The sequence below is a fragment of the Hetaerina americana genome, unplaced genomic scaffold (assembly GCF_022747635.1).
Source record: "Hetaerina americana unplaced genomic scaffold, ioHetAmer1.1.p SCAF_6, whole genome shotgun sequence".
NCBI lineage: Eukaryota > Metazoa > Arthropoda > Insecta > Odonata > Calopterygidae > Hetaerina > Hetaerina americana.
In genome coordinates, this window is record NW_027287205.1 from 82434120 (window position 1) to 82461228 (window position 27109).

The window sequence follows — 27109 nt, forward strand, 5'->3', positions numbered from 1 at the left end:
TCAAATATAGGGTAGCAGAGAGTAACGGATTGGTCGAACAGGAGGTGTTTTTTTGACGTGCGTGTAGGGTCAATATTTATTTAATCGGAAAATGTCAATGTGGACCAAGGATCAATGTGGACTCGATTCCTTATGTACTTCAAAATGTGTTTTATTTATGAATGTGTCAATATTGGCGAGAAGAGTGGTACTCATTAAGGAGGAGTAATATCGTGTCAAGAGATCTTTTTACCCACCAGTGACTGCCCTAATGTCAAAACTGATGCATATCCAAAATTAAGAAGGTTGCAATTGTAGCTCGTAAACTGTGTATCTGTACTAACCTCTTGTTCATTCTGACCATTATTTAAAATCACATTTCACGACCAGAATTTTATATCTGATAGGTGAGGACTGAGTTTAAAGTCTTAAATAGGTCTAAAAAAACTGCGGGAGAAAGCCACTTTCAACGGACTCATCTGTTAATATTTACTAAAATGCAACAATTTCACCGAACCCGGTCAAGACAAATGTTTTTACCTTGAAATATTTGAACAATAGGGGATCATAATAGCGTTATTAGACCGCGATAGGGTCAATTTCGGGTAAAATTATTCATCCTCTGCCACACACCCTGCCGGTGGCTTGCAGAGTATGTGCGTGTGTATATAAAATAAATAAATAAATAAATAAGTCTAAAATTTGGCTTTTAGAATGTGAAAATCTGCAATTATCCCTGACAGTCTAGCTTATAAAAGTGAAGATTTAAGTTTTTCATAACCGCTCAGATCTCATTAGCTTAAAACCACCTAACGAGGGCTGTATTCACCTCGCCACCATGCATTTATGTCATTCGATGAAACAGTGAAGTGATTGTAAACGGGTTGTTTACTAAGAGGTTTTTTTTAAATCTGAATTCTTTGGCTGTTGGATTTTTTTATGCTTCCTCATTTTACACAATATCGGAATGATATGCCGTTACAGTTGCAGTTTTAATATGGTACTATTTTATGAGGTACACTACAGCTTCTTTTGTCCTTACGACAGTCACCATAGGCATTTCATGAACAAGGATGCACAACCTATATTTTCCTATTAAGCCGTCAAATTTCATTTTTTCTAGAAAAAAGCCACGTCACACGAAACAAGTTTCTATGCAAGTCGCACCAAAAACTAGCTGGGATGGGGAAATGTAAATCGTATGACAATACAATGAAATCTTGCACAAGATATCTTTATGTCAGACTCTATTTCTGATTTTAGATTTAACGCCATTTTGAGACTAAGCATAAACTGACAATTGACTAGAGTTGCTGTACGAACAATAAACAATTTGTCAATTTGACTGCATTACCAAAAAAATATAAAAAGAAACCAAAATAAAGACAAAACTGATATTTTTCTCTTTAAGTACGAGACATAGTCTTGTCCTACCCGCGGCAACTATACCATCTGTTACAATCATCCCTTTCAAGTGGTCGTATAAAATTATCCCGAACTGGAGTCGTATGGAGGGACGCCACGTTTTAAGTGTTAAGTCGGGTCGGATATTTTCTGAAACGAAATGCTGTTCTAAAACATCGTGTTCCACGGTCTTAGCATTAAAATACGTGTATAATTATCGTATTTTGATTTGATTGATGTATTAACGTGCATGATTATCTTGTACTTATCGAGAGAAGGAACTTCAATGTAAATAAATGCGTTATAAACAAATAAATAAATAATATATATATATTTATACACACATATATATATACATATACACACACACACACACACACATATATATATATATATATATATATATATATATATATATATATATATATACACACACACGCACGCTCATTTAATGTAAGTTAGATTTTCAACTCAAAAAACTCAACTCGGCAGAAAAAATCATATTTTAGCATTAAATTCTGTATTTACACATAACGTATGAATGCTCAAACGCTGTCGCCGGTGTCATAACCACGTCTGTCGAAAGCAAGGACTCATTAAGTAACTAGGGACACGACTCCAGGACTTCCATTTCCTCCCGCCCGGCCTCAGCGCCACACAATCAAGCAGTGCTCGCACATATGTTTACCCTCTTATCTCCGACGCGCCCCCCGGCTCATTCCATGCTCACCAACTCACTCACATTGTCTTAGTCCACGCAGCCTTGAGCGCTAATCGCAAAGCCCTCCCTGCCAAATATAACCTTGATCAAAAAGTTCCCGGAATAACCACCGTGTGGCGCTCCCATCGTTCCGATTTGAGTTCTGTTTTTTTTGTTAAATTGGTACATCTGTTGTTGATATTCCCTTTAAATCTTAGTGTCATAACTTGACATTTGCAAAAGTTACGTAGCCAAGAGTACATCTATCTCTGTGTGTGTTGGCGATTTTTTACAATTTCAGAAATGGATTTAAATTTGCAACAACGAACTTGTATTAAATTTTGCGTAAAAAACGGATTTAGTGGCGCACGGACGTTGGAAATGTTGGAAAAGTGTTTCGGCAACGATTCTCTAAAAAAAACGGTCGTTTACCAGTGGCACGAGCGGTTCAGAAGTGGTCGTGAGTCAATCGAAGATGATGAACGCAGTGGCAGACCATCGACATCGAAAGTCGGTGAAAAAATTGATAAAGTAAAAGAAATGTTGGTCAATAACCGCAAATTAACCATCAGAGAAATAGCGGAGGACTTGAACATTGCCTATGGATCCGCCCAAGACATTGTGGTTAATGATTTGGGTTTACGTCGTGTAGCAGCAAAGTTGGTGCCAAAAGACCTCAATTTCATGCAAAAAAGAGACCGTGTTGACGTCGCAAAAGACATGATTTGCGAGGCTGAATCCAATCCCACATTCATCAAAAGGATCATTACTGGAGACGAGACGTGGGTTTATGAGTACGACACGCAATCCAGACATCAGGCAAGTGAATGGCGTTCACCAAATGAGCCGAGACCAAAAAAACCACGTCGTTTTCAGTCAAAAAAGAAGGCAATGCTGACGGTTTTCATGGATTACAACGGTGTAGTGCATCATGAATTTTTGCCAGAAGGCCAGACAGTAAACAAAGAGTATTATTTGGGCGTTATGAGACGTTTGCGTGAAGCAATTCGCCGAAAGAGACCAGAAATGTGGGCAGAAAACTCGTGGATTTTGCACCATGATAACGCACCGTCGCACAGTGCTATCATTATTCGTAATTTTTTGACGAAAAATGCAACAAATACCATCCAACAGCCACCGAATTCACCTGATTTGGCTCCCTGTGACTTCTTTCTGTTCAATCGAGTTAAAAAACCATTACGGGGAACGCGTTTTAGCAGCCGAGAGGAAGTAATGGAAAAATCGCAGGAAGCACTGATGGACATACCGAAAACCGAATATAAAAAATGTTTCGAGGATTGGATCAAGCGCTGGCATAAGTGTGTTGCAGTCGATGGGGATTACTTTGAAGGGGACAATATAGATTTAGATGAATAAACTTGTATTTTTAATTTTCTGAATAAATTCCGGGAAATTTTTGATCAAGGTAGTATGCATTAATTCCCTTGAGGCTTTCCTCATTTACAATTAAGTACCAGAACGTAACGGATATAATGATAAAATACACCGAGATCACCGCTATTGCCCGTCCTATGTTTAACTATCGTTCAATTCTCAGCCTCCCCAAGGAAACATTAAAACAGTGACTATGCAAGAGATAGCCGCTTAGTTGCTTCCCGTCAACATTAAGCAATCGAGTAAGCAATGCAACCATAGAAGGTTAGGTTTTGGAAAGTTCCCAGCAATTATTGCACACTGAGTATCGCTAGAATTTCCTTTTATTTTCGCTAAACATTTCTTCTTCTACCCTCCGTACCATTTTTTCATTTCATCAGGATTTTATATGGGCAGTTAAAGTATTTTACCCTCAAATATCAGTTTAATTTCGACCCTTTTGTTGCTAAATTTAACATAGAACTTTTAAGGGTGTAGCATTTATTTAAAAAATTAGCCGTAATAATTTGTGCATATTTCATAATTGTATGCTGAGAGTATGGCATAGGGGTAGACCAGACCTAGTGTGTCTGCCTGTGGAGCGGAAGGTCCCTGGTTCGATTTCCGTCGAAAATTTTTCAGCTTAAAAAAAAGTTGATATTGGTTTTTCAGAACGAGACAACCACACATTAACAGAAAAAACACAGTAATGGTATTCCGAGGCAACGAGAAAAATATACTCCCCATGGTGAGAGGCATCAGTTTCACAATTAGGCACTGGTGGCGCAGACCGACTGGGTTGGTCGGGCATAGCTACCACGGCTGCGGGCGAGAAGTCGAGTTCATAGTATCGGCCGCAGTAATGCGATGTGGAAGGCAACGGGAAACCACTACAATATTCTCCCTAGAATATGCAGCCTTTCCTTGCATTATAATAATAGGAGAATGTTGCAGTAAACCAATCATAGAATGGAAATACTGATGATGATGACTTTCCTAGGAAACCATAACCGGCACAGGGAAAGAAACTGACCCCCATTAATACCCTAATGTTTGAATTTTGCACGCCGTCGAACTTAGTACTGGGTGAGCTTTACCATCACCTCTCAAACAGGCTTTCGGTTTTTTAAAAGTATTATCTGAACAGTAATGGCCGGAACCATTAGGGTATTAAATGCATAATCATACGTGTATTATATGATTTTGTTATCAATAGTCTGGATGTGGTCGCATTCCTTTCGGCCATTTTCTGAGTGAAACTTTTAAAAATATGAGAGTTGCAGTTCTTACAGCATTTGTTTCTCATTAGATGATAATGTAAGCTCTCTTGAAACAAGCCCCTTATCACAGTCAGAGCCTACAAGACCTTTGATTTGCTGCGTTGTTAAACTGGGCCGTTGATAGTTTCGAGTCGAGTTTTTCTTCCTGTCAGTTTTTGGTTTAATGCTATCCGCCAAGTGTTCGTTTCAAAATGGTTCCTTAAGGCGGGGTGATTAGGCGACCTGGATGCGGGGCGTTGTTGTGCAATGGGGCGTTGCGAGGGGCGTGCAGGTGAAAGCACCTTCTCTCCTGGATGTGGCGTTGCTGTGGGCGGCGGAATGATAATGCGATCACTGCCACAGGGAATGAAAGGCGAACCTTGTCTCGTTTGCATTTTCACGGAAAACATCCTTAGGAAAAGCAAACATATGCGAATCGCATGGCGCTGGATTGCTCGATCGATAAATGGACCAAGCTCTTGTCTTAAACCTGGAGTTCGATCCAATTGACAGTTTTACCCCTTGTGTGAATTTCCCATTGGAATGAACATTTGGAGCCACATTCGTAAATTATCTCCCAATATTGTTTTGATTTCATCTTATACATTTGTTAATATTTGTATAATTTACACAAAACAATCATTAGAATATAGTAATGTTTTGAGCAAAGTTAGATAAATGTGTTGTTGAGCAACAATTATCAATGATATGAAATAACAATGAGACAGTGTTATTGCGCCAAAAATATTTTCGGTAAAAAATCCAGACAATCATTTAAAACATTCGCTTTTCTCATTTTGATTGTGTTGAAATATTTCATAACTTTTTTTTTAAGTTGACCTCAGGTTGTGAATGATACTCAACACTCTCTGGGTATTATTTTCCCGTCATAATTCTCCCCTGAAGACGATAATTCATATCAGTTCATCCTATCATTTTTTCAGAGGTTCCAATAAGATTTTATCTCACTGGACCGTGATGAATTTTATATCTTGCAGAGTTAATTAGTAGCTAGATGAATGACCTAATAATTTTTGCTCAATTTAAGTGATTAAAACTTATTGAACTTCTAACATAATCAGATAAAGGTCAAAGAGGTCAGAGTTCAAATAAATCATTCGGCTCTTTTATCTTTTGGATAGCTAGTTCATGTATTGAAGCAGTATTCCAGCGATTCGATAAACCCTTGGGACGTGTGTAGACCTGGGTCTCCACGATGAATCATTTCACAAATTTCTTTGCTGATAACCAATATTTGTAGACTGTGAAAGCATCTTATGACTGGTCATGAAAGCTCTTAAATAAGTATGGTCCATCTAAGGACGACTGGAGGAGCTACGAAGCTCTTTTTGGGTGGTTGAAATGATTTTGTAGACACTGTTGGTAAGAATACTGCATTTTATAAGCTACGGAGTGTGAAACAAACAATGGCTGATGAAATTGAGCCATTGAAGCACCTCACTGCTTTTACAACTTTGTGTGCGCATGTATGAGGAGGAAACCAAAGTAGTATTACTGAAATTGTTCCCTAAATTTTTTCCTCTTTCCAACAAGTGACCAGTGAACAATTTCCCTAATTAAATATGCAGCTAGCTATTATTTCTGCGTTCAGTAATTTAGAATAATAGTACATGCCTGCGACACTAGTTATGTGTAAACATTTGATTTTGGGATAGACTAAAACTGAAATGAACTGAATATTTTACATCAGAGTTTGAAATTCACATCAGATTGGAGCACTTTATTATCTAGCAAGATTAACCATGGTTCAAATAGAATTGAATTACTGACTTCGCAGTCATCTATCAATCATAAAGCTGTCTTCTATTTAATGTAATTCTATATAAAATTAAGATTCTGAAATAGCTGCACTGAACACCTTTTCCGATCAATTTTCCTCATGTCGAAAAGTACGTGTAATACATGCAAAAGAGATTTCTTAATTGGGAAAAATGGATTCACGTTTCTCCAGCGTTATTTTTTGCTATTGTGACGTATGAGCTGCCTGTTATTATTGCTAATCTACCGGTTAGGGTGGATTTTGAATGCGCACAGCCTTAAAATCGTACAAAAATGCATTTAAATGTCTTTTCTTACAAAAAGCACATTATATCGGAAATCGTGGCACTACATTATTAGGCCCCTCTTCAATTTCGCATACTTCCCTCTTTTCTTTATTCCGTCCAACATTCTTATCCCGCTCCTTCCCCTTCCTCGTTTTCCCCGTGAGTAATAAATTTAATTTATTTCGGAAAAAGCAAACATTTTTCCTTTAAAAACAAATTTAAGATCTCATTGCCGTATCTGTGGGCATTTACTCATTTAACTGACGTTTTAAATGTTCCCTTTAATTGTAAAGTATTCCTGGAATAAGCCTTACGTTTTTTTTTAATATTTGATGGAATGATGTAATGTTTCTTAAATTGTTTATTTTTTGCCTCACTAGTCAGAATGAAGCACTCAAAAGGAAGGAACGCTTAATCGACAACCAACACTTTTGGACGATATTGGTTTGAAGTCATTATTAAAGTGTATAACTTGAATAATAAGGTATTTCAGTTGGAATTGATGTTGTAATTTCAGGATAATAACGTATGTTATTCGTCGATATACATGCAAAGTGATCTGTGCTGACATATATTATGCAGACTCAGTTTCACGAATTAATTTACGGCGGGAAAAGTGTTTATTCCAACTGCTAAATTTACTTTTAATGCCGCCATACCCTTCGGTAGATTTTTTGTGAAATCGAAGGCCAGGATTTCATACCAGTCTCTCACCTCATCAAGAGCGCTCAAATTGGCAACAGGGGAGCGGAAATGAGGGTGTGGAATGGCAATATGGGTTAATGGTGCCCTTCACTCCCCCGCACTCCCTTCCTCACCCCAACCGCCTATGCAAACCCCTCCCAAATCCCATTCACTCCTCTTCCCTCCCCCCTTTGGCCCACGGCGTGGTAGTAACCGTAGCCCACACCCCTCCGCCCCCCTCCCCAGAAGACCTTGACCTCAAACCCCGCCCCCACTATACCTCTTCGCGCCTTTGAAATTTAAAAAAATCATTTCACCTATTCATAATTTCGTTGTCATTACTTTTGCTTTTAAGTAATAATTATATCTCCATTGCATACGTAGCCCATGGCAAAAGATGGGCTTCATTTCGCCATAGTATTGGCATAGTATTAATAGTACATACTAGGACAATAAGTATTTGTCGACAGCACACTATTACTCGCAAAGATTTTTGGTGCCTTAAATTTTGATACGAGGTTAGGCTGTAAACTAATGCACACATACTTGCAGACCACAGACAAAATAACCTTCAGAAGCACTCCTGGTGGCACGTGGAAGTAACATTCCCCCTGAACACGCATGGGCAGGTTTGAGGTCGTTATATTCATCCCGTGTATTTTGAGAAGTATGAAGATAAGGAGACGTGTTCTAGTGCAATGTCAATACGCGGCTTTTCTCGAATCCACTTGACTTGAAAGGTAGCCTCACCTCATCGTCCGAGGTGTAATGATTACCTTTGAGGTGTCTCTTGAGTTGAGAAAATAAATAAAAATGGCAAGGCGCAAGATCGGGGGAGTAAGGAGGGCGTTGTTCGTAGTTGCTCGCAGCATTCCATTCGACGCTGCTTGCTCTCGTCTGCGAGACGGCGTGATACCCATCTTGAACAGACTTTTTACGTTATCCCAATTGTTCAATAATGAAGCCAAAACTTTCCTAAGATAATCCAATATGGTCTGCGATACGCTTTAGAGTGATTCGCCGGCCATTTGGAATGAAATCTTTGACGAGTTTGCGATGTTTTTCGTCTGCAGCAGTGATCGGACGTCCACTGCGTGTTTCTTCAACAATTATGGCTTTCTCCAGGGTTTAGCTCGCGTTGACATAGCACTACAACACGTCTCCATACCTCCGCTTCTCAAAATACACTGGATGAATATAACGACCTCAAACCTGCACATGCGTGTTGTGGGGGAATGTTACTTCCACATGCCACCAGGAGAGCTTCTGAAAGTTATTTTGTTTGTGATCTAGAAGCATTTGTTTTCAGCCTACCTCGTGTTATAAACATATTCATCATAACAATATTTTTATTATATTAGATATATAAATATATCTCTATTGTCCATCATATTTTTCTAGGGAATGATAATTGAGGTGGTTTCCCGTTGCCTTCCTCAATAGTGTTTTTAACGTGACACCATCACTTACTGGCCGCCCCACTGGGGTCAGACGCCATTGCAGCCGCCTCACTGAGGAACAGACGCTGCGTGGACTACCTTTCGTCTGGCTCCTAACCTTCGACCTATCTGGCATGGGTGACCCTACCAGGAGCAATAATTATTACTCCCGCCAGCACAGCTCTAGGGGTCATCGGAACGCACAAGCCCTTCCACCACGTCAAGGTTGTAGTCCGGGGAGGGGTAAGGATGTTAAGAAAAGACTCGTAAAAACTTTGATATGGAGCGTAGCTATGTACGGCGCGGAAACGTGGTCATTGAAGCAGGAGGATAGACGTAGACTGGAGGCTTTTGAAATGTGGGTGTGGAGAAGAATGGAGAAGGTGAAATGGACAGAGAAGAAAACAAATGAGGAAGTACTTGGTATGGTGGGCGAAGAGAGGGGTTTGTTGGGAGCAATCCTATGGAGGCAGGAAAAGTGGATGAAGGGGGTGTTGACCGGCAGTGGGATGTTGAAGACTGTGATAGAGGGTAGAATGTTGGGCAAAAGAGGAAAGGGAAGGAACAGGATAGGGATGTTTGACGGGATGAAGGGAGGAAGAAAGTACTCAGAGATGAAGAGGGACCTGGTGTAGAGTAGAATTTAGGGTTGTGTTTTGTTAGTAGTCACAAAATATTTGTTTGGTAGTTGTGTCCATCGAAAAACCTACCTTAACCGGTAGATAACCTTAAAAAAAATATATATATAAATATATATATATATATATATATATATATATATATATATATATATATATATATATATAGTAGCCTCCTAGTGGAGGTAGGTTTTGGATGGACACAACCTACCTAACAGTACAGAGAGAATTTCTCTGCCTCTCCTAACAACACACAAACCAATATCCTACACTACAAAAGATACCTCTCAATTTTCATACTCGTTCTTCCTTCCTCCCTTCATTCCTTTCCACATCTCTATCCTATTCCTGTCCCTTTCTCAATTGCCTTGCTTTCTGTCTTCCGTCAAAGTCTTTAACGTCCCATTTCCAATGAAAATGATCAGAATACTAAATTTTAACTGATTACCTCTATTCATGATATATAAAGATTTAGACTTAATTCTCGCATTTATAAAAACTTAGCTGCAAGAGAAATATTTTTCCTCCATTTCTGTATCGAGTCATTATTATGCACTAATATATAATGACGGAGAAAGGCAATTAGGTCACCAGCTTCGAAGTACTCAGCTTTGGACCGTGCATTCAATTAGAGCATTTAGTAAGAACAATCCAAATTTTTAAAATTAATTATAAAAATTAACGAAAAAATTACATTTAATCATCGACGATAAAGCATTCAGACGCCAATTAATGAATTATTTAAGGTGTTGATCACGTGAGTCACATTTTTTTAAACTGGTCCGTATCTGACATAAAATGGATATTATTTCATCAATTCTATCTCTAGTTCTCTTAGCTCTCTTAGAAAGTTTCATATACCCTGCATGATGGGAAATCTCTTTCAATCAAGTAAAGATGAATCATCGAAAGTCTTCTTCCCATTAATCGTTTAGTATAAAATTCAGGAACTACTGTAAGAAACAAGCTAATGTTAAGACAATGTTTTCTGTCATATTTCCGTCCATTTTACAACTTTTCTCATATTTAGACCCTCATCATAAGTTATGGATTTTCGTTAATTTGATTATTGTGGCACTTATTTTTTATTTATGTCTGAACTTATAAACATATTCCGGAAATTATAAATAAATGGCTGCCTATTTTCCGTATTATATTTACGTAAATGATAATTACCTTAATACACAATTGTAGTTGACGTGTTACTATGGTAATTATTCAGGATTAAATAGAGTGTTGAAATGCTTCAAATTAATATATTTCAAATGGTTTTTTTCGTTAACCTAGCCCACTTATCTACCATTACAATGGATACCATTTATACGACGCGTGTGAAAATGATTTAGAAATGCTACAGAGTTTAGCTGTTGATTTCATTTATTCGTAGCAATTATATTGGTCAAAAAAGATAATAAATGGTGGTTTATAATAAAACATTCAAATTCATTCACTTCGAGAGTGACAAATATTTTAACTACAACGGTAAATGTCACGAATTATGGACAAGGAAATACTTAGTTCTTCCACGTACGTTTCATTATGCATATTTCATGTCACGAATAGTTTCGTGGCATGAAAGTGCTCTTTTAGTGGCACACCCCGTGGGCTCGTAGATAAATCGATTTTCTAATTTGTTTGTTCAACATCCTTAAGTTTAATCAGCCCGGTTCCTAAGTAGTATGACGATTTTTTTTATCTCCTTCTGTCATCTGACCCGAAAAAAAATGTGATCACTCGCTCCACGCATTCCTCATTAAAGGGGGCGGAGGGAGGCGAAGAAACGGGAAAAACACCGAAGCCTGTCCGTCTCTTGCCGGGAAGGTCACCCGTGATTCACACAGAGGCACTGGCTACCGTTTCACTCAAATTGCTCTTCCTGCTAGAGAAAATACCATAGCAGGATAATTATATCTGAATAATAAATTATATATACTTACTTAAGTTGAGACGCGTTTTTTATTTTAGCTATATCGTCTAAGAAATTCGAACGAGGTATGTCCAATAAATATGCGAACTTAGGCCATCAAAACTTTATTTCGCAAAATTTAGTCTACATCGATTTTGTCCTTTCAAAGTTCTCTTCATCCGTTGCTATGCACTTATTTCATCTTCTTTCCCGCTGTTAATAAAGCCCCCTTGGAAGTCCTCGGCAGTTTGGCTTTTTAGTTTCCTTGTCGTTTCTTGCTTTATTGTGTCCACATCTTCCCAGTGATGTCCCCTCATCACAATTTTGCATTTTTGGAACGGGAAAAAGTCGCAGGGGGCGAGATCTGGCGAATGAGGAGGACGATCAAGGATCAAGGCGATTGAATTATTTGCCCGACACTGGCGAACAATCAATGCAGCTTGGGCCGTTTTTTGCACACAATTTTTTTAAACTCAAATGTTTTGTTCAAATGAAGTGCACTGTTGATTTTCCTGAATTCAGTTCATCAGCGACTATCATTCGGGCAGTTTTTCGACGATTGGTAGTGACAAGGGACCGCACACGATCAATGTTGTCGTCACCACCGGCGGTTGAAAGTCGTCCTGTCCTTGTATCATCCGTGGCGTCTTGACGGCCATCTTGAAAACCCTTAATTCACTCGAAAACGGGTTTTTCCTACAGAGCATCATCGCCATAAACAGCTGTAAATATTTAAGTAATTTTTTGACAAATTTCACCGCACTTCACCGAAAAACTTAATGTTGAATCGTTGTTCTGTGATTTCGTCATCTTCCATTTCCGGCAAAAAGTAAAAAGAAGGACTACAGAAACTAACAGGCACCATACGTAACATACGTATATTTCACTGGGTGCCAATGGCAATCCCAGCAACAAAGCAGCAAACTTCAATACAAAGAATCTCACAATCAGTGCTCAGTTTTTTTTTCACAGAAACCCGAATGAGTCGCTTGATGTGTGAGCGGTATAGAGTGTGAATTCAGTAGGAGGCCTGGCCACATTGACGCACTGTCTACCGTTAGATCACCGAAATGAAAGCATTATAGGGCCCGGACTGAAATTGGATGGAGACCTCCATGCTCTCACCATTGTACCATGTCTGCATGCGGCAGGCAGTTTCAGCATAGATTATTGCTAAGGTCCAATAGGTCAAAGTGCCAGCGTTCTACTGTCAAAGACCCTCCCTCTCACCAACAATCAAGTAAAGGGAATATGAAGAATTGTGTGCAATTAATGAAATGATCTTATTGCAGTCTTCAAATCTTATCTTTTCCAATACTGCAGATTCCACCTCAAGCGATATTCATTTTCAACGTTCCGTTATCTTCTTTCACAACAGCCCTCAAGGCTCCCAAGGGTCACTTTCCCTTTATGACTTCGTGTTTAAACCTAGGTATAAAAATAAAAAAATTTGTCCGCCCTTTTACGTTTCTCTCCATTTCATACGAAACAACACTCAGATAAACCTGAAAATATCAGAAATATGGTCTACATTATCTTCAACATTGTCTTGCTCTCTTCTCTTTCCCGTTTCATTCCTAACGGCTTTCTTGTCCAGTGGAGTACGTACCATATTCAGCGACCAATAGTCTTTGACACTGGATTCACTCGGCCGACGGTCTCTGGGCACCTTATTTGATGGCTTACAGCAATATATGTGAGAATAGAAATTGCAAGCTTATCAAATAAGACCTTCCCCATCCCACTTCTTAGCCGATCCTAAATCTGAGATAGGAGTACGTTGTGGGTCTAAGGAGTTTTGCCTCAGGATAAGGGTTTGATCCACGGTCGATTTCCAGGTGGGAATGTCACAACGCCTAGTGGGGTAGGGAAGGCGGGTGGGGGAGAAGGTTGATGTCAAAAGGAACTGACATTTAACAGTTTTCTAAAATCACCTTTATTCGATTTTGTGTGTTTGGTCATTTCTATAGACGGAGTAAAAAAATAGATGTTGGGCATATCGAGGGATGGGAGGGGTATATCTCCTTAGTCTTATATACCCCATTACTCAGGGTAGAAAGTATGCAAAGAAATTTTAAATAACATTAAAACTTAAATGGAACAATTTCAGAGTGTAAAAATCATTCGCCTTGACCGGGATTCGAACCCGGATCCCTTGATATCCGGACGAGTGCTTTAGCCGACATAGAAATTCCGTACATACAATGTCACAGGCATTCGTAGTCGTGCGCGACGCGACACAGTCCACGAGGTTAAAGCCAACTTTAAACACTTAGGCTGTTTTTACCTTAGACAAATTCCAAAAAACCGCGGGAGATGCCGCCGCAGTAACTTTTAACGGAGTCATCCGCTAATATGCATTCTAATGCAACGATTTTAGAGTTTAAAAATCATTCACCTTGAACGGGATTCGAACCCAGATCCCTTGATGTCCAGCCGAGTACTTTAGCCAATTAAGCTATCGAGGCGTCCTCTTAAACTCTAAAATTTTGTTGTTCCTTTTTTGTTGTTCCTCTTGGTCCTTTAAATCCCCAAAAATTTAACCTTTTCAGTGGACCTCTCGATAGTTTAACTGGCTGAAGCACTCGTCCGGACATCGAGGGACCCGGCTTCGAATCCCGGTCAAGGTGAATGATTTTTACACTCTAAAGTCCTTGCATTGAAATGCATAATAGCGGATGACTCCGTCAAAAATGTTACCGCTGCGGCATCTCCCCCGGTTTCTTCGACCATTACAACTGTAAACACAGAGTGAGAATCAGAGTGATATCGTAACCCAGCTAAAACGCTGTCACACTGAAGCCCCTTATTTACCTCCCTTACGAGGTCAATAGCGGATTTAACTTCAGTTTAAAGTTTTCTGTTCGTAAATTTCTCGCCCTAATTTATGTTCACGGCATGACTTCATTTGAAAGCCATGCGTCTTCAAGTCCCAGATTTAAGTATGACTTCCAATGCTAGTTAGTCTTTAAAGGAAGTGAAAGATTTCTTGGGTAACGGTACAGGTCTGGTGGAATGAAAACAAATCGTATCACGCCATTGCTTAGTAACAAAGGCAATTCATTCGTGGCTATTGTAGAGCTTTGACGAGCATATCCACTTGCAATCTATATTTTGTACATCGATTGTTAAATATCGCGATGGTCGGTAATTAATTACTTAATTCTGAATTTATGTTACTTTGCAACTAGCGCAGAAGCTACAAACCATTCGGTAACTCCTCACCTCATTCAGTTCACTAATCGCAACTCTTTTAAATAAATATAAAAACTAAGATAAAATTTGACATGAAAATGAAAGAAGGTCCAAGATACTTTCAAAAGACCTCTCATTTTTAATTTCTACTTTTTCTAATGAAACCAAAAGAGCATCGTTGGTAGTCTTTCTTGTCCTCGACAAAAGTTAGATGTGCGAAAGGTTAAAGAAGGTAATTGTTGAAATGAAAATTTAGTGCACTTAATCAGCTAAGCGCACTCAATGCACTGGTTTCCTATGTGCTCCGTAAGATGATCTTTAGGATAATTTGGACATTTATTTGTGGACTCAATCATTTTATGTCTATGGAAGTATATTAAAAAATGTGGAAAATAACTACCATTTCTTTCAAGTAATGTCAATAATTGTCTTATCCATGTTTTTCCCGTCCAATGGTTTCTTTTGACGTTTTTAATGGTTTTAATAAATTTCATTCTATAAGAAACATCTCAGGATATAGATTATTATTAAATTTATTGATAGACTTCAATAGAAATTGTGACTTTGAGCATATCCTTATTAAATAGAAGTAAGTTTACACTCGTTATTTTTTAGTTTAATGTGATTAAATGCTAGAGTTATTTTTACTGAGTTCGACAATACAATTTGGACGTGCTGCATGACTGCCATGTACTAATTTGGAGGAAGGCTTCCCTTTATGTAACGGTGAAAAGAGACGTGTGAATTCGGAAATCAATCTCCTAAAAACGTAAGGGCGGCGCTCTATTCGAACGAATTCAAGAATCCACGAACATTTTTCATCTTTGAAAAGCTCATTCAAAGACTTTTACTTTCAGGAGAATAAATAAAAAGGAAGTTCATCTGGAAAGGAAATGGAATAATGAATGAAAGGATTACTTACCGAAAGCTATGGCTAAATGAAAACCATGTGGCATAGCCCTAGATTACTCGAGGGAGTTTATGTTTAAGGCAGATTAATTAATTAAACCTTACGTAAAGCTCTTTAATATCTCTAATGAAATTAGTTGGATCATGTCAGAGTACAGATTAATTGTTAGCAAACCGTTGATCGTAACTCAAGGGTAGCCTTAGTAACACCACCAAATCTTCCAGGCTTTTCCGCTTAGAAAGGGTCTGCGTTGACCTCTTTCAGTGTTTCCATTTTTTTAAATTTTCCTTCTAATAAATGCATGAATACAAAAATTCTATGCAGCGTTGTGTTTTACTTATCGGTAACTAAATGTAATATGAAAATGCATGCTTTATATTAGTCATACCTTCTGAAATAACCCGGTCAAAATTCTTTAACAAGTTTATAAACAATAATAAACAATTTTTATTGCTCTGGGAGCAAGATCCCATGGGGCAGAATACATGTTACATGAAGTTTTGAAACCTATGGAGTGAAACAGGTTTACATAATGCATAGAATAAGGAAATTAAACCAGTCACAAAACACAATTTAACATCAGTTGAACGAAACATGTAGTACAATACATACATATATACTATATGTATGTATGTATATATATATACACATACATACATATATATGTATGTATGTAATTATATATATATATATATATATATAACAATAGTTATAATTACCATAGCTTAAATATTTAGCCTGATAGAACAGTGATAAAGTCATTTTGGTAGTGTGGTAGACAGATAATCAAACATGTTCCTGTTGAATTGGGATGTGTTCCTGGATAATTTTACTTTATTAGGCAAAGAGTGCCATAGTTTACAGGATGAAATACTGAATGCCTTTTCATATATAGCCGTGCGGTATTTGGGAAGATGGAATGTTTTTGTAATGCGGGTTGATCTCTTTGGTGTAAGTGAATTGAATATAAAATTTTCATATAAATATGAAGGGGTTTTTGAATTCAGAACTTTAAATAATTGTGAGGCCTTTTGAAGCATTCTTCTCTGTTCGAGTTTTGGCCAATTCAACATTTTATAGAAAGGAGTTACACGTTCATTAAAACGCATATTAAAGATGAAACGAAGACAAGAATTTTGGAGCCTTTGTAAATATTGTACTTAGCTCCTTGTTCACATCAGCGTAGACAACTGAGCAATAGTCGAGATGTGGTAATACTAACTGTTGAACAAGCTTCTGGCGTAACGTTATAGGGATTAGGTGTCTGAAATGCTTCATTGTGTAAAGAGTTTTGTGAACATTATTAGAAATGGCAATTTACTTGCTCGCGCCAGGTAAAGGTCCTGCTTAAATAAACTCCTAAGCTTTTCACTGTATTTGAGTAGTCAATTTGAATATTTAAATCATTTAGTTTAGGGAGATCACTTGCAAGCAGCATATGTACATTGGCGGTGCTTCCAAAGATAATCGACTTGGTCTTTAGGATTTAGATTTAGCCGATTTTCAGTCAGCCATTCACAGATGAGTTGGATATCCTTGTTGACCAAGTCGATGGCTTGGTTAAATTCAGAGGGGTAAGACTCAAGATATATCTGTATATCGTCAGCATAAAAGTGATGTTTACAATGAGTTATTATGGTTGCTAGTTCTTCAATAAAAATAGTAAATAATAAAGGTCTGAGAATTGACCCCTGTGGAACTCCACATAGGACAGGTTGGAAAACAGATGCAATCCCGTCTTCATATTTAACATCTTGCTGACGATTAGACAGATAGGAGCGAAACCAGCGACGGACAGAGTAAGAGAACTTGAGTTTGCTCATACGTTCCAGTAGTATGCCGTGGTCTACTGAATCAAAAGCCTTGCCCAAATCGAATTGGACTACAACTGTTACCTTTTTTGCGTCTATGGATCTGCGTATATCATCCGTTACCTTTATTCAAAGCCGACTGAGTGCTATAGAGCTTACGAAAGCCCGACTGATACTTATCAAAGAAATTGTGCCGCGTAAGATGCTCCACTGTAACCGCATTGAACGATTCGCTCGAGAGGTTTGGAAATAGAACATTGCTATAGGTCAGAAGTCAGACATTTCTTCCGGTGTTGTTCTTTTCATTATCGGTGGAACTAGGGCAGAATTCCACAAGGTAGGAAATATAGAGTAATTGAGTGAACAGTTATAGATGTCTAGTATCATTGGCATTACTACTGGGAGAATAACATTTAGCATTCTTGCATTGATTCCATCGACGCCTGTTGAGTTTGATTTTACACTTTTCACTTGTGATATCAGCATTTCGGGTGTATAGTGTGGGAAATAAAGCCTTCCATCGTCAAAGTCGGAGAATAATGCATGATAATGAAGTGAGATTATTTTGGCATTGAGTAGAATGGTTACCATCCTCGACATAATTTTCATCCTTGAAAGCAGACGTGAGAAAGTAGCAATTTAAATCCTCCAAGGGGAAGTTCATTTTGAATGGGGGACGTCTAGACTTTCCAAGTCCGAGGCGCCTCAGCTCCTGCCAAGTGGACTTTATGTCCCATTTATCGGAAAAGCACGAAACAGTATTTTTGTTTAGCGGTACGGATTCGGTGCTGTACTTGATTGCGAGCCACTTTGTATTGTTCGTGAAGGTTCGGGAGTTGATTTCTTCTGAAATTACGGCGAAGACGATCCCTAACCGCCATTAAGTTCCTAATTTCGGAGGTTAACCATGGAGCTGGATGACGTTTTGGCTGAATAACTTTTTTTGGCGCATGTGTATCAAAGAGTTGCATGAGTATTGTATTGAAGATATTAATTTTTTTATCCACCAGGTGAGTGTTGAAAAGTTCTCTTAGGTTAGTTTCAAGTGAGTCTGCTGCAAATTTGGACAAATGAAAATTCTTGAAATCACGAATACAGATGTAATTAGGTTTATAAGTTTGCAGTTTAAATCTATATTTAATGAAAACTAGGTCGTGTTCAGACAAAAAGAGACAGGGAACTGTCCATACTCTTCAACCTTGGACATGTCGTCGACAATAAAGAGGTCTAGGAGGGTACTGCTATTCACAAGATTATGGGTGGGCTGGTAGGGAATGAGGAATAGGTTACAACTAAATAGTAGGTCACTGAGATAGGTTCTATTGTGCGTTTTCTTCATGATGTCAATGTTAAAGTCACCACACAGAATCACGCCTTTGTAGCTAGGAAGAAGACGGATCAGAGAAGGCTCAGTCTTCTGACATATAGCCTGTTTAGGGGGGTCTGTACACGACAACAAAACAATATTGTACCCTCCTTTCCAGCTATTTCAATGAACATATATTCTGGCCTGAATATTTTCGAATTGTTGATAAAGTCTAGCCACTAGACTTTAACAACAATTTAAATGATAAGCTCTCGTGCAAGTGCACACAAACACCACCACCTCTACCTGGGCTCTCACTTCGCAGAATGTTGTAATTACTTAGTTGGACGGATTCCGAGGAGATGTTTTCGTTAAGCCAACTTTCAGAAACAGCAATGACATGATAATTTCGAGTAGAAAAGTAATCCCGGAACTCATCAAGGTGTCTGAATAATAACTGTGCGTTTACATGGCACAATTTTAACTTTTCTGTGGAGTTAGGCATTAAGTGAAATTACTGAGATCTTCGAAACAGGTAATCATACTTCGTTCCCCACCCGTCACTTATTCTCGTGTAAATCCTTCCTCCTCGAATCCAAAGATATTTGAATTTTCCTGCTCTTTTGAGCTCCCTGGCTTTAGCGTAAAGTTTCCTATTTAACTGTGTGGGGCCTCGTTTATGTATATCGTATGATTGGGTACGTTATTTAACCCAATGTCGCGTGTACTAAGGTCGCGTTTAACTCTCCGTCGGCTACGGAAATCGCCAACCATTCCTTGCCTCAAAAATCGAAGCATAATGATGGGGGGCCGATCTGAGTCACTACGAGTTTTCACACGATAGACGTAATCGATGTCCGATGTATCCACTTGAACTCCTATTGCCAGGCCTATCTGATGTATGATAGCCCTAAGTATTTCACCTTCTTTGATTGGAACCCCCTGGATCTCAACTACATTTCTCTTGGTTTCTTGCTCTAATTGGTGGGTGTATTGTTCTAGTTCTGACACCCGTTTCTGCAAGGGGTACAAATCACCAATTGTTTTCTCGAGTTTTTCACCAAGGCTCGCAATTGCACTGTTGACGTTGCTAATGGACTTATTCAATTCATTCATTGTCTCGTGACACCACGGAAGGGACTTTTTGATCTCACCTTGCTCGTCCTGGAGGCACTTGATTCGAGTCAGGATTTCGTTCAGCGTAGCATTCCCGGGTTCTTCACCAGCAAGGTTGCCATTGCTCTTAACAGGGGTGGTATCACTTCTGATGGCACGTTTCCTCTCAAGACACGAGGCACAGTGCCTTGGCCATTGCAGGTCCTCCAGGGTTCGTAGGTCTTCCTCCGTCATCGAAGAACAACTAAGATGGTACCGTTCACGGCAATCACCACAGGAAGCATTGCCTTTGACGCGCTTTACAATGTGATCACATTTCCCACAGTTTGACGGCATGTCGAGAGAGCAGAGAGACGTCCGATGACTACCAAGGAAGTGAAAAAACTGAGTTTCACCATAACATTGGGTAGACAAGCGGCTTTTCTTGTTTGATTGACCTGTCATCGGTTTCCAATGATGAAATATAGTTTGCTATATGTCACTACGTTAAGGGAGACTAGGTCATATTTATGAATTTAAAGTTAACTCATAAATAAAGTTTTTCCAGACCGATAATTGAGCTTCAATGTTCGACCTGCTATCAAAAGTTTACCCTGCGATTATTTGATTCAATTCAAATGAGAGGTATTTTACTGCCTCTTTGGTGCATTATATTTGTTTACCGTACAGAGTTATGCCTAAGTTGATTTAATTGACTCTTTCATTCTTAAAAACCCAAATAAATAACCTGGAAACTTAGAATTTTAGTTCCACGGCCAAAACTACGAGTATTGCATCGAAATGTCCTTTGGCCTCTCTCTGTAGTGAGCTGGGTCTTTTTTTTCCAAGTGCTGGATATCCGAGCGTTTCTATATCTCGTATCTTCAGGAGAGTACAGTAAGTCTAGAGCCCTGCAGGGCATCCGAAATATATTGTAAATCGTTTCATTCATGATTTTAAAATATTTACATCTTGTCTACATCAACATAATACATCATAGGTTAGATGGAAGAAGGCACTGTCACAGTCTCACATCTCACCCGAATAAAGCCGAATTATTATTATTATTATTATCCCCAAGATGCCGCAGGGGCGTGTGGCCCCTGTGACGCCCGTCTCTGCCCATTCATATCTTCAGATTGCGTGAAAGTGACCGAGTGAGAGTCTCAATGTCACTCCTATTTCAAATAGATCCTAGGTCCTAAGATTCTTTTCAATGAAAATTATTGGTCTCCCTCCGTGGAATTTTGGCTGCTCAGTAATATATGTAGGTGATTATTCAAAGACCTCTTACCTATTTCCCGCGGTATGATTTTTACACTGAAATCATTGCATTGAAATGCATATTACCGAAGACTCCGTTAAAAGTTACTGTTGCGGCATCTCCCGCTGTTTCTTCGAATTAATAGATGAGTAAATAGTCGTCTTAATTTTGGGGCGAAATTGAGACTATGGAGTCTCTTCAACTACAAAAGTATGGACATAAGGCGAAGAAATGCGTTAGCCAAAAGCAATCACAAAGAGGAGGCAGTCAATGGCAGGAACGTTGAATAAGGAATGTTAAGAAAGGACTCGTTAAAACTTTGATATGGAGTGTAGCTATGTACGGTGTAGATACATGGCAGTGAAACATGGTCATTGAAGCAGCATGATAGATATAGATTGGAGGCTTTTGAAATGTGGGTGTGGAGAAGAATGGAGAAAGTTAAATGGACAGAGAAGAAAACAAATGAGGAAATACTTGATGTGGTGGGCGAAGAGAGGGGTTTGTTGGGAGAAATCCTATGGAGCCAGGAAAAGTGGATGAAGGGGGTATTGACCGGCAATAGGATGTTGAAGACTGTAATAGAGGGGAGAACGTTAGGCAAACGAGGAAAGGGAAGGAACGGGATAAGGATGTTGGGCGGGATGAAGGGAGGAAGAAAGTACTCAGAGATGAAGAGGGACCTGATATAGAATATGATGCTGGATTTTGTGTTTCGCAAGGAGTCACAAAATAATTATTTGGCAGTCGTGTCCTTCCAAAACCTACCTTATCCGGTAGATTACTCTACAATAATAATCTTTTAATAATCTCTAATGTCACTATGCAGGAAGAAATTTTTATATCGACAATTGTAATGCAGTGATAAGGGATTATATTAAATGAGTCTTGTAGATCAAAATATAATTTGTTAATGATTTAAAAACAGTGTTTATTTTTAATTTTCATGTCTGCATTGCGATATTAAAATTTGCTCTGTTAAATTACTTGATCATTATTGATTTAAGCTTAATATCTTTCATACTAAACGGATACCGCAGGTGTAAAGAAATCAATCCCACGGAAACATAAGTTTTTGAATTCCTAATTGATAGAATTCTCATCTATCTCACTACGATTTTCAATGATAGCGTAGTGTGATGAAGGAAAATTAATATTTTCAGGAAGTATAGAATGATAACGCATGCGTAATTTTATGGTCATGGAACATAATCCTTACAATCCGCTGCCCCTTTTGTGTTGCTTAAAGTGTTCGTGATTCCTGCAAACCTTTTCTATCAGGTATGGAATCATGATTGTACTTAGTTCAGATATCTTTGAGGCTCTGATTCATGTGAAAGTTAATCTACAAACTTACCAATTAAGATCTAACATCCATGACTACACCACCAGCGGTAAATCAAATCTAAGAACTACTTATTGTCTGTATGGAATCATGACTGTATTTAGTTTAGAAATCTCTAATAAACATAGATTTAGAAACGACTGTATAACTATCTGCCTACTCATTTGAAATCTGATGGTATCCAGAGTATCAAGAATAGGGTGTATATACCTGGTTACTTGCTCACCCACTTTACTCATTGGATGAATTCTTTCATGACAATCTCCATCACATTTAAGAACTCTTGTTTATAGGTTAAATAATATTTATATTTGTGAAATTTAATATGGTTGTACCATTTTTTAAAATGAATAAAGCATTATTATTATTCCGACACCGTTTCTATCAGATGCTGAGAATGGAGCAGTTGCCGTAGTCGTCTGGATGCCTGAATTCCATCCGTGGCCTAGTTATCGATGCGTTCTCCAGTTTGCCCTCCGGCGGGCCTATGTTATTGTTTATTCTGCATGTTCAAGTAAGGGTGTCGGAATTGAGGAGTGGTACGCGGAGATGCAGGGAATGAATATTCAAAGTTAGAATCTGGCGCCGTGCTAAAGCGAGTGAGGGTGTGAGAATGTAGGCCCCTGTGGTAAGCTCCTTAAGGGGCTTACTCTGCCCCCTCCCCCCCTTTGCTTAGTAGAAACCGTTGCAGGGGGACGAGGAGTGTTCGGAGATGGTGGGCGTGTACTCGGTTTCCGTAGTCGCTCACCGAGATTCCCTTTAGCCAATGTTATTGAAGAGAATCTGAATGGATACGCGGATTCTGTGATACGCCAGAATCCTTGCCTCTTGTTCCAAACCGTCTTCATTTATTCCAAGAAACTGCGGGAGATGCCGCAACAGTAACTTTTAACAGAGTCATCCCCTAAAGTGCATTTCAATGCAATAATTTCAAAATTATCCCTCGATATCCGGGTTCGAATTCAAATCCCGGTCAAGGTGAAGGATGTTTCACTTTGAAGTTATTGATTGAAATGCATTTTAGCGGATGACTCCGTTATAAGTTACTGTTGCGGCATCTCCCGCTGTTTCTTGGAATTTGTCTAAGGTATAAACAGCTCAAGTTTTGTATTTGGCTTTAACCTCGTGGACAGTGGCGCGTCGCGCACGACTACGAATGCCTGTGACATTGTATGTACGGTATTTCGTCACGACATCTTGTTCCTTTAAAAGCATCCAAAATTTCATAGTTTAAGAGGACGCCTAGATAGCTTAACTGGCTAAAGCACTCGGCCGGATATAGAGGGCTCCAATCCCGGTCAAATAAAATGATTTTTACGCTCCGAATTTGTTACATCTTTATCTACATTACAACATCATTTATCGTCCAATTTCTTAGGAAACCATTTTGTAGAAGTTAACGTTTATTGTAACTGGTATCGTATTTCTGATTATTACTTTAGTTAAGAACATACGTGGAATTGGATTAGTTCGCTTTGGGCCGGAAAAGGTGTACAGAAGCTAACCCATTTTTTTCTTTTAGGTGTTAATTGGCTAATTTTCCCAGCCACGTGAAAAAACGTGTTTTTTTAAATTCACCAATCACGTTCGTCCTTAGCTCAGTAGAAATGATCTTGCCATACTGTACTCTTGTGGGCAATGAAAACAATTTACAAGAAACTTAAGCGAGAAAAGGAAATTCAATAAATATCCAAAATCCACTTCGGGTATCAAGAGGTAAACATCGTTTGTATTTTTACATTCAAACACAGCTTTCAAATCGAATTTCCGGTTTCACAGGTGAGGGCGGTGCTCTCACTATAAAAATACCAACGGAGTGTGAAATTGATGCTTCAGAGCAGGAAGACCGTTCCTTTCCATAGCGGCGTATGGTTTCCCTGGTAGAAATGGTACCCGAAAGATCACACAGCTCGGGTGAGGGTACCCAGAGGTATCCCAGGGAATCATTCATTTCCCTACTACTCATCTTTAAGGTATGCCGTTTTATTTCATGTCATATTAGCTCTACATTCAAGAGATTGGGTTTACAGAATAAATCAATCTCTTCGTGAGATTTATGGAAGATCTATATGCGTGGGGGGGCATGATCATACTTCTCTTAAGGCGGTTACATCCCTCATGGGTCAATCAGGCAAGAATAAAATACTGAATACTATTTGATCATATCATCTCAATCATTTTAAATAAATTTTTTCTGCGGTAAAATGACACCGCAAGATAGGATGAAAAGACGAGATTATATTTGTCTCGAGAATACGACGTGGAAGGTCAAAGAGTTTAACATCCGAAGCATAGAGTGGATTACATTGCTTGAGGTGTTCTCCATATTGCTCACTTTTAGGGAATGGTAAGTGCGCTAGGCAAAACATCGTCGCTACTCATAAGCCAGCCCTCTTATTCGCGGATTTAGATAACCGGAGAGCATATTTAGCTGCGATATCTCATTTCTATCCATATCATAAACGTATTTTACATCATCACTTCCCCTGATAACCAGCCATCGTAAAACTTAAGTTAAATAATTACACAGAGTCATAAATTGCTGATTACCAACCAAATGCATATTAACAAGCCACCATAGTTGCGTCAATTTTATAAAACTGATGATTTCTAAAATTCTAACGAGATATTCAAAATTATTCCAACGGCAATCCAACGTTCAAAGTAGGTTTTCGATGAACACAAGCTACTAAACGGCACATTGACTGTTCTTCTGCCCTTTGTAATAAAGCACAAACCCAACACCCAACTTTAAAGCAAACTTTATTTCTATATACTTCCTTCATCCCGTCCAAAATAAATAATCTATCTCTATCCCTTCCTCTTTTGCCTAACATTCTCTCCTCTATCATAGTCTCCGACATCCCTTTGCCGATCAAAACGGTCTGCCTGCCATTTTTCCTGCCTCCTTAGGATTTTCTCCCGACTAACCCCTCTCCTCGCCCACCTTACCTAGCATTTCCTCCTTTATTTTCCTTTCTGTCCGCTTTACTTTCTTTATCCTTCTCCACATCTACATTTCAAAAGCCTCCAATCTACGCCTGTTATACTGCTTCAATGGCTATTTTGCCGCGCCACACCAAACCGCCCTCCATTTCAAGGTTTTAACGAGCCTCTTCTTAAAATCCTTGCTCAAAGTTGCGTCATCGTGGCCCTCCTCCTTATGAAAGCTTCTTTTTTTCTAATGCACCTCCTCTCCATATATCTTTACTACTTCGAATATTGTGGTTTAAAACATTTCCGATTTAGGCTAATTGCTCCAACTGCTCTAGTTTTTGCCCTCCTAATATAATCTTGAAATTATTTGAATAAGAAGAATGGCGATAAAAGTGTATGCTATCACATTAAATATCGTTTCGTTTCTTTCCCAGAAAGTTGTGATGCAATAATTCAGTAACAGCGACGGGAACAACAGTTATTTCACGAATGAATGTCAAACCGGTCCTTCATCGATAAGGAACTCGTGTAGTAAGAGTGTGTTTTGTGTATGAGACACATATAAGTCCACTTTCCAAATGACTGCCAACATAAATCAATAACGGCGTGCACTTTCTGCTGCAAAGAACATTTCGGGCGAAGAATCTTGTTCTCTTGCCGAATTTTGCTTTCTTCCATGATCAACGCCTTGGAAATTGCCGATTAGGATGCATTACCTTCGAAGGTTGAAGAGGAAACTTTCGCACGATTTATTACCACATTATTTAAGGCATTGTTTATGAAAAAACACATTTAACCATCTCCGATCATCAAAGACTGGATTGTGTCATCATCGTCACTATTTCAATCCTATGATTGGTTTTACAGCAGCCCTCCATTCTTCCCTATTTAGTGTTAATACCCTCACCCTCTGAAAGGTTCCCTGTTTTACGGCCTTCTTAATTTACCCTATGCACTTGTCCCTTGGCCTCCCTCGCGGAATCTTTCCTTCTTTTATGTTTCTAACAAATCCATTGTATCTCAAGGTATGTCCAATCCATTTAGTTCTTCTTTGTCGTAGAGCTCTCCAAATGGTCCTTTCTTCTTCTGCTCTTCTATGAATATAATTCCTCGTTCCTCACTTTGTCTGTCCATTTAATCTTCAGCATTCTCCTCCCGTACCATGTTTCAAATGTTTCTTTTCTTCGTTGGTCCACTTTTCCTGCATTGACTCTACGATGAAACTCAACTTTTTAGGAATACTCAAGCGCCCATAGGCTTCTTGATGGAGTATCGATATTTGTCTCATTCAACTCTGTGCACTCCGATTTCACTAAAAAAGAATGTTGTCCTTCAAGGTTTATCAGCATTAACTAGTATGGGTAATACTTGTTTCGGAAACGATTTTCCGTTATCTAACTGCGTTCCTTTTGGAAAATGTTGCCCGGTTCGTGATATGAATTGTTATTGCCGGTAATTGCATGTGATAGGGATTTCATGCCTTACGGTTCCTTAAGAAAGAACGCTCGAGGAGTGGTAAAAATTACTTTTAAGAAAGGATGGCCATCAGGTGTTCGAGATGGTAATTGTCACGGCAACGTTCACCCGATGCATATCGAACGAAACTTTACGTTATGCAAACACTGGCTCGCGACGCGAGGTCGGTTTGCGCAATGCACGGATGAAGAGGAGGAGGCCGTGATCACTAGTCGTGCAGGCCCTTATCACGCCTACAATTGCCAAGTGTGATCCGTGGATTTAGGAGAGGGGGGGGGTCTGAGAGGGGAAGGTGGGGGCGGGAGGTGGCTCTGCTTGTTG